Source organism: Cyprinodon tularosa, unplaced genomic scaffold (assembly GCF_016077235.1).
Source record: "Cyprinodon tularosa strain WSP-4 unplaced genomic scaffold, ASM1607723v1 ctg40, whole genome shotgun sequence".
NCBI classification, from domain to species: Eukaryota; Metazoa; Chordata; class Actinopteri; order Cyprinodontiformes; family Cyprinodontidae; genus Cyprinodon; species Cyprinodon tularosa.
In genome coordinates this window covers 2,633,753-2,643,144 of record NW_024039119.1, presented here as the reverse complement: position 1 = coordinate 2,643,144, position 9,392 = coordinate 2,633,753, and positions in this window count along the sequence as shown.

Below are 9,392 nucleotides of genomic sequence, written 5' to 3'. Positions count from 1 at the left end.
AGCTATTTTCACCGAAGCTAACTCTCTCTCCTTCGCCGCTGCAGCCATGTTGCTTTTTTTTTTTTTATACATGTTCAAATTCTGCATATGCTTGCATAAGCACATCCAGTTCTGCTGGTGAGAAATATGCACACCTTTTTTTGTCTGACGCTGTTGCCATGGTGACTCGTAATATCTGTGCTCCATTGATAATGGCTTTTTATAGTTGTGGTGCACGCGCTTAACTCGGAGTCAGTCAATTTAGAGTTGATTGAACTAACTCATTTCAGCTGTTCTGAAACCCAAAACTCAGAGTTTCCAATCTCAGGATAAGTCAACTGAGAGTTCAAGTTTTAACTCAGAGTTGGTTGAACTTCCTTATTGAAACAGGCCCCAGGCCTGTAGTTGTTTAAAAACAGGACGGGTCTCGTTTTGTTCATTTCCTGCTGTCACCATGTTCCATAATGTTATGGACGGACCTGGAGATGAAAACTTAGGCAAATCCAGAGAGAGAAAAGGGTCCAAACATGGTCTGACACAGTAGTTGTGAAATGCGCACAGGTTTTAGTCACAAACCAAATTCTCCATTTCCACAGCAGCCACTCGGAGAGATTAGCTTCATCTCTTCATGATTTTGTGGTATGTTGCTTTATCCCTGTGCCATGAATGTCTGAGGTTCTGACTAAGACAGAGAAAAGCTGACTGTTGCGCTGACTTATGAAAATGTAAACAAAACAGCAACTTCTAGATGAAAAAGGATGAATAATATAATCCAATAGGATGTAATCTAAAGTTATGTGTCAGTTTAATCTGAATTAGATTTCTCTAAATGAAAAGCTAAGAGAAATTGATTTTCCTTTCCTCCAAAAATATTATTATCTACTTATATAATTTAAAACATATAAACAATGAAATCAGAAATTTTCATCCCTTAAGTGTTTAAAATACATAAACCTTACAGATAATCAAATATATGGGATGTAGTTTGGGGAATTGCAACTAAAATACATAAAAGCTATGAGTTTATTAACTAATATTATAGATTTTCAAAAATAAATAATTAATTCCTGAAAGATTTGAATCAAAGTGGCATATTTTCCTGAGAGAGTGAAAAATTAATAATCATTTTTTGGCACATTTAAAACAAGTATGTTTTAAAATAAATAAAACCTAAAACCTGCTTAATGGATTTAAATCTAGGATGATAAAAAATGAAAAAACATCCTAACTTTCAGAATTAGAACTGAAATAGCACCTGACATAAAGTTATAAATGGTTGGCTTACAGCAGAATAGTAACTGATTCGCTGTTTAGAGTTAAAATACCTGCGTATAAATAGACTGAAAACCGTCCATTTTACCGTTGACCCAGTTACAGGAGGTTCGGTAAAGATGGGCAGGCTACTGTTTTTCATTTTCTAAGCTGAAATGTTGAATGATGTGAAAGGCGAGACAAGACAAAATACAATTATTCTCTACGTCAGGGGTCTTCAACGTTTTCGAGGCCAAGGACCCCCAAACTGATTGCGAGATGGAGCGGGGACCCCTTAATTATATATATTGTATGAAATTGTGTTATATCAAACTGGTCCTATAGTCACTCTATTACATATGGAGTCATGTAACGAAAGTAACTTCTCCCTGGGATTATTAACCCCTAGAACCCTACAGACCCACCGGTGGGTCCAGCTGCTACGTGACCTCGTAATTTTAACAAACCCCCAGTATTGATGTAAAAAACACATTTGGCACAGTTTGGTGACATTTTTGGATAAATGTGTCAAAATGGCCTCTCCGCCTAAGAAATTTCTCACTAATACCATTCTAAAATAAATATGATTCATCTGATTGAGTCCAAATTTGGTATATTTTTACACATTTAGATTTAAAAGTCTGTACTACTTTTTTGTGCTATAAATAATATTTTGGTAGTGTTTTGCAATGTTTATTTCAAAGAAAATTTTGGCGAGGTTCAAAAAATGCAAAATATTTTGTATTTTGTCCCTAATATTTCAGGCAGGGTCAAAGCTACAATGGTGCTGACACCAGAAATCCATTCTATGACATCTTACCTTTACAGACGTACCAAAAGTTTCTTCTTAAATCTAATAGCTGTGAGGCTATAAGTGATTTACTTTTGTGTGTTTTTGTCAGGCAGAAATTTATTTATACCCCCTGAGGGTGTAAGAGGTTAAAGTACAGGTGCTGGTCATAAAATTAGAATATCATGAAAAAGTAGATTGATTTCAGTAATTCCATTTAAAAAGTGAAACTTGTATATTATATTCATACATTACATACAAACTCATATATTTCAGATGTTTATTTTGTTTAATTTTGATGATTACAAATGACAACAAATGAAAATCTCAAATTCATCATATCAGAAAATTAGAATATTACTGAAGACCAATAAAAACAAAGGATTTATAGAAATGTTGGCCAACTGAAAAGTATGAACATGAAAAGTATGAGCATGTACAGCACTCAGTATTTAGTTGGGCCTCCTTTGGCCTGTATTACTGCAGCAATGCGGCGTGGCATGGAGTCGATCAGTCTGTGGCACTGCTCAGGTGTTATGATAGCCCAGGTTGCTCTAATAGTGGCTTTTAGCTCTTCTGAATTGTTGGGTCTGGTGTATTGCATCTTCTTCTTCACAATACCCCATAGATTTTCTATGGGGTTAAGGTCAGGAGAGTTTGCTGGCCAACTAAGAACAGGGATACCATGGTCCTTCAACCAGGTACTGGTAGCTTTGGCACTGTGTGCAGGTGCCAAGTCCTGTTGGAAAATGAAATCTGCATCTCCAAAAAGTTGGTCAGCTGCAGGAAGCATGAAGTGCTCTAAAACTTCCTGGTATGTGGCTGCGTTGACCCTGGACCTCAGAAAACACAATGGACCAACACCAGCAGATGACATGGCACCCCAAACCATCACTGACTGTGGAAACTTTACACTGGACTTCAAGCAACGTGGATGAAGTGCCTCTCTTCTTTTCCTCCAGACTCTGGGACCTTGATTTCCAAAGGAAATGCAAAATTTACTTTCATCAGAGAACATGACTTTGGAGCACTCACCAGCAGTCCAGTCCTGTTTCTCTTTAGACGCTTCTGACGCTGTCTGTGGTTCAAGAGTGGCTTGACACAAGGAATGCGACAGCAGAAACCCATGTCTTTCATACGTCTGTGTGTGGTGGTTCTTGAAGCACTCACTCCAGCTGCAGTCCACTCTTTGTGAATCTCCCCCACATTTTTGAAGGGGTTTTGTTTCACAATCCTCTCCAGGGTGCGGTTATCTCTCTTGCTTGTACACTTTTTTCGACCACATCTTTTCCTTCCCTTCGCCTCTCTATTAATGTGCTTGGACACTGAGCTCTGTGAAAAGCCAGCCTCTTTAGCGATGACCTTTTTTTGTCTTGCCCTCCTTGTGCAAGGTGTCGATGGTCGTCTTTTGGACAACTGTCAAGTCAGCAGTCTTCCCCATGATTGTGTAGCCTATAGAACTAGACTGAAAGACCATTTAAAGGCTTTTGCAGGTGGTTTGAGTTAATTAGCTGATTAGAGTGTGGCACCAGGGGCCATCAATTTTGAACCTTTTCACAATATTCAAATTTTCTGATATGATGAATTTGAGATTTTCATTTGTTGTCATTTGTAATCATCAAAATTAAACAAAATAAACATCTGAAATATATGAGTTTGTATGTAATGTATGAATATAATATACAAGTTTCACTTTTTAAATGGAATTACTGAAATCAATCTTCTTTTTCATGATATTCTAATTTTATGACCAGCACCTGTATTTCTGATTCTGATTCCTGGTTGATGGGTGTTGTGAATGAAACGGTGTCCAGCTTGAAAGAGCTCCTGTGTGTCTCTGAATGTGTGCATTGATGACTGAAAGACATCTTCTGCCTCCATTTATCTGTTCACTAAATTCATGTTCATGTGTATTTAAAGACATTTTAATTAGTTCAAAAAATTGCAGGAGGGAATATTAAAAAAAGTAATCAACCAAGACCCCCTGTTGAAGACCTCTGCTCTGTGTGGTTCCTTCTTTCACATAGTGAGCTTTGCAACAATATAAATGAGTCTGTTGGTGAATGAACACTATAAATAGGCTCTGCCTTGCCTTGTTGGAAAAGCATGGTTATGACCTGTTCTCAACTCAGGAACTAGGACCCGTATCACATCTGGTTGTTCAATAGGTTTGTCGAAATAAAAGATTTAGATATGACTTAACAATATATTCCTGCAAAAAGGTCTGATGTTGCAGGGGCAGGTAATGAAAAGTGTTTGAAGCAAGCTCTTGTTCTGATGCCAGTTTGTTTCAGCCTTTATCCAGCTGGTCATGTCACAGGTTATTTGCATTACAATAAGGACAGTTAGCAACATAGAGTGAATACACATACTTGAAGAGGGGAGGGGGGCTTGCAGGAAAACTGGAATTCTCCGGGACATCCGTGGAATTCTCCGTGTTAAATTAGATGTAATATCTATCTTATTGTGTTTCGGTTGTGAATTCTTTGAGTCTCATTCGATCGACAAATCTTATAGCAAGCCATGTTTATTTTAAAAAAAAGAAAAGAAAAAAACAGATCTACTACAAGATGAACTACACATAGAATTATATAAGGCCTGTTTGATTAAACTACTATTGCTGTACAATACTGTACCAAAAAAGTGTACCTCTGTAATGTACAACATTGTATATACAAAATACATCCGAACACGATTCTCCAGTAATACAGAGACAACTATAAATAGATTTGACATTACTGTCTTCATTTTTTTTAGTTCTGTGATTTTTACCCCCCCCCAAAAAAAAAAAAAATTCACGCACACAGTAAAATGCATATTCAACAATATTCAACTCATCGTCCCCACACAGTTAGTCCACATGCAAGCAGAGTGCACAATGATTAGAGATCACAGAAGGACAACCCCCCACCCACCGCCACGCCGGCTTTTCACCAACCGCATGCATGTCTATGCCGCACATGTGAAAAGTTGTGGTCCTGAACGCACACCGTCCCTCCAGTTGTGAGGTAAGAGCAACACCAAATACACCAGTTATGCACAGAAAGTATACACTCACCGGCCACTTTATTAGGTACACCTGTCCAACTGCTCGTTAACACTTAATTTATAAGCAGCCAATCACATGGCGGCAACTCAGTGCATTTAGGCTTGTAGACATGGTCAAGACAATCTCCTGCAGTTCAAACCGAGCATCAGTATGGGGAAGAAAGGTGATTTGAGTGACTTTGAACGTGGCATGATTGTTGGTGCCAGAAGGGCTGGTCTGAGTATTTCAGAAACTGCTGATCTACTGGGATTTTCACGCACAACCATCTCTAGGGTTTACAGAGAATGGTCCGAAAAAGAAAAAACATCCAGTGAGCGGCAGTTCTGTGGGTGGAAATGCCTTGTTGATGCCAGAGGTCAGAGGAGAATGGCCAGACTGGTTGGAGCTGATAGAAGGGCAACAGTGACTCAAATAACCACCCGTTACAACCAAGGTGGGCAGAAGAGCATCTCTGAACGCACAGTACGTCGAACTTTGAGGCAGATGGGCTACAGCGGCAGAAGACCACACCGGGTGCCACTCCTTTCAGCTAAGAACAGGAAACTGAGGCTACAATTTGCACAAGCTCATCGAAATTGGACAATAGAAGATTGGAAAAACGTTGCCTGGTCTGATGAGTCTCGATTTCTGCTGCGACATTCGGATGGTAGGGTCAGAATATGGCGTCTACAACATGAAAGCATGGATCCATCCTGCCTTGTATCAACGGTTCAGGCTGGTGGTGGTGGTGTCATGGTGTGGGGAATATTTTCTTGGCACTCTTTGGGCCCCTTGGTACCAATTGAGCATCGGTGCAATGCCACAGCCTACCTGAGTATTGTTGCTGACCATGTCCATCCCTTTATGACCACAATGTACCCAACTTCTGATGGCTACTTTCAGCAGGATAATGCGCCATGTCATAAAGCTGGAATCATCTCAGACTGGTTTCTTGAACATGACAATGAGTTCACTGTACTCAAATGGCCTCCACAGTCACCAGATCTCAATCCAATAGAGCATCTTTGGGATGTGGTGGAACGGGAGATTCGCATCATGGATGTGCAGCCGACAAATCTGCGGCAACTGTGTGATGCCATCATGTCAATATGGACCAAACTCCCTGAGGAATGCTTCCAGCACCTTGTTGAATCTATGCCACCAAGAATTGAGGCAGTTCTGAAGGCAAAAGGGGGTCCAACCCGTTACTAGCATGGGATACCTAATAAAGTGGCCGGTGAGTGTACAAAGATTTCAGAGAGACTTGACAGTTACAGTTTATTACAGGAATGCAGACTGAGCTGTAGAGCTGGGGGATGATATGATCCCATTTAATACTTTACAAATAATGATTAAAACAAAACAAAAAAAAGGTTACAGACACAGAAAAAGGATTAAAATATACATTTGTGCTCACACTCTTTCATTATTTCACATCATTTTTTTTTGCAATGGGAAGGGCAAAGGATATAAAACCAAAAAAAAAAAAAGAATACATTTTGTTTTTACCATCATCTTTTAATAAGAAAAAGCTGGTCTGGGCTTGGGGGTTGCTACAATGACTGGAGACCACATATCAGCCTTCCTAACAGCTCTGACCACCTCTACAGTGTCTGGTAAAAGTATTCACACCCCTTTTCACTGTTTTACTGCTACCACCACAGCCGCAGTGTATTTTAATGGGATTTTGCACAATAAGCCAACAAAAAAGTGGTTCAAAATAGAAAGTGCAACAAAAATGACCCATGGTTTGGTGGAATGTGCATGCAACCTTTTTTTTTTTTTGTAATTACAAAAAACGGAATGCTTTAAACCTGTAGCGGGTCTGCAGACAAAGTGGCTCCAAATAATCTTAGATTAAAAAAAAAAAAAACTGAAAAGGAACAAACTAATTCTATTAAACACAGAAATAACCCAGAAGGTTTTCCACTTTTGGGGCTGCTCAGTGGAGCAGTGGGTAGCACTGCTGCCTTGCAGTAGGAAGGTTCCGGATTTGATTCCCGGCCAGGGGTCTTTTAGCATGGAGTTTGCATTTTCTCCCTGAGCATGTGTGGGTTCTCTCTGGGTACTCCGGCTTCCTCCCACAGTCCACTGTTAGGTTAATTGGCTTCTCTAAATTCGCCTTAGGTGTGAGTGTGTGTGAATGGTTGTCCTGTTTGTCTCTGTTTTGCCCTGTGATGGACTGCATCTATAAAATAAGTAAAAATGTCTTAAATTAAGTCTATTTACCCTTAATTTGAGTAGGTAAATGAGATAGTTTGTCAATGGAATGAGTATTTTTACTCTTAAAATAAGATAATTACCTACTGTAAAATGCACTTGAAATAAGACAATGCAATTGTGTTTTCTTATTTTAAATTTAAATTGTCTTGTTCCATTGGCAAAATATCTCTTTTACCTCCTCAACGCACGAACAAATCCACTTATTTTAAGAAAAAATGACGTATCTAGATTTGAGCTTTTTCCTGTGTGGCGACCTGTCCAGGGTCACTCCGCCTCTCGCCCATAGACAGCTGGAAATAGGCACCAGCACCCCTCGTGAACACGTTTTCCACGAATAATTGCTTAAATGTACACTCACTTTACTTGACTTTTTAAAGCCAGCAACTCACTTTTGTTGTAAACAACATTTTATAACAAATGATGGCATCTTGCAAACAACATCGACTGAATTTCATCTCCATTAGGAAAAATCCAAACTCTACTATAAGAGGTTTTTCTTTCCAGTAATGATGAACAACAATTATCCATCACTACTTTAAAGTACAGCTGAAATTACACAGATGGCAGTAGGATCTCCTCACTATTTTCCTTCTACACAGAAATATTTCACCCACATTTTAAGACTTGTGTAAATTTATCAGATAATACATTTCCATTTATTATTTGTTATTTATTCATTTCTAACCCTTACACGGTGCATATACATTGTTTTAATAAAGCGTATTTATTTCAAATACATAACTGTCAAATTTTAGTATTTAGTATTTATCAAAATTAAAACTATTTAACGTTTTTGTTAAAAACACATTTAGTTTATTTGCATAAAGGTAACATGATTTCTATGCAATTTTATGTATTAGAAATAAACTCCTTGGTATTCATTTTGAGCAAAAATACTTTGGAAATACTAAATAAACAATCTTGACATTAAATAAGCTGTTTATTTAAACCTATTTTTTTATAAGTTTGCGTTAAAAACAGCTAAAGAGATTAAACGGGAATTTGTTATGTAATAAACTGTCAATCTTCAATTTTGGGCGAAATGTGCATCAGATTTATGAGCTACTTTATGTCGGTTTATTCCCATCAAAATACATTAAATCTTAAGGTTCTAATGTGACAAAAAAGGAAAAGGAATATGAATACATTTACAAACTGCACATCCCACATTTCCAGGATACTGAGGAAGGTGTCTCCACCATGTTGCTTACAGTTGGCGTTTATTTACGTGCAGACCTGGGTCAGGGAGGTGCATAAGCTCTCTATCCATGGATGTGCACACAGAGAGATATAACAGTCCAGAATCGAACCCCCAACATATTAACTTGGTGACATATAAGATGAGGTGATTGGTTGTGCTCACATCTGCACACACTCAGGGAAGACCTGCAGCTGCATGCTTCCAGTTATCAACATGACTAGTAAATAGAAAACAGAAGATCGGCGTGTTTAAACCCTTTTTTTTTTATGGTAATCCTGTTTTTTCTAGAAGTGATATCACAGCTGGTATCGCCTAATCGGCTAGCTGGTTCTATTAGCGGGCGCCAGCATGCATGATAGAAACCTGAAAGGCGTTTAGCTGCCTCAAACCAGCACACATCAGGAGAGAATGTATGAACGGTCCCTCCTTAAAAAACACAAATAAAAAAAGCTGCTGCAGTAAAGCAGCATCACACCGCAGAAACTTTTTGCTTTCATTGTTTTATTGCTATATTAGATTTACTGTCGGCCGTGTTAAGTTCATGTTACGCAATCAGACATGAAAACGTGTTAAATACTGAGTGAGAGAGGTTCAATAAAGCTCTTGATCATGTGACTTGCACCGATATTTGGCCCAGTTTCCCTCTCATTTCAAAAAATGTCCCATCTGCCTTCCTCTGAAGCAGCGAGTCAGTGTGTTTCGGTTCTGCAAAGTGAGAGCGTGGCTTTCACAGTCTGTTCTGAGGAATCAAACAACGCCCTCGTCTCGCTTTACTCACAGGGTTATCCTAAAAAAAAAAAAAGAAAAAGAGAGAGGAAAGAAGAACCCTTTTGTGTCTATTATACAAAAAACAAACAGTGCTTTTTTTGTTCTTTAAATGTAGAGCAGGTCACACTTTCACCTGCACTTAAAAGCTATTT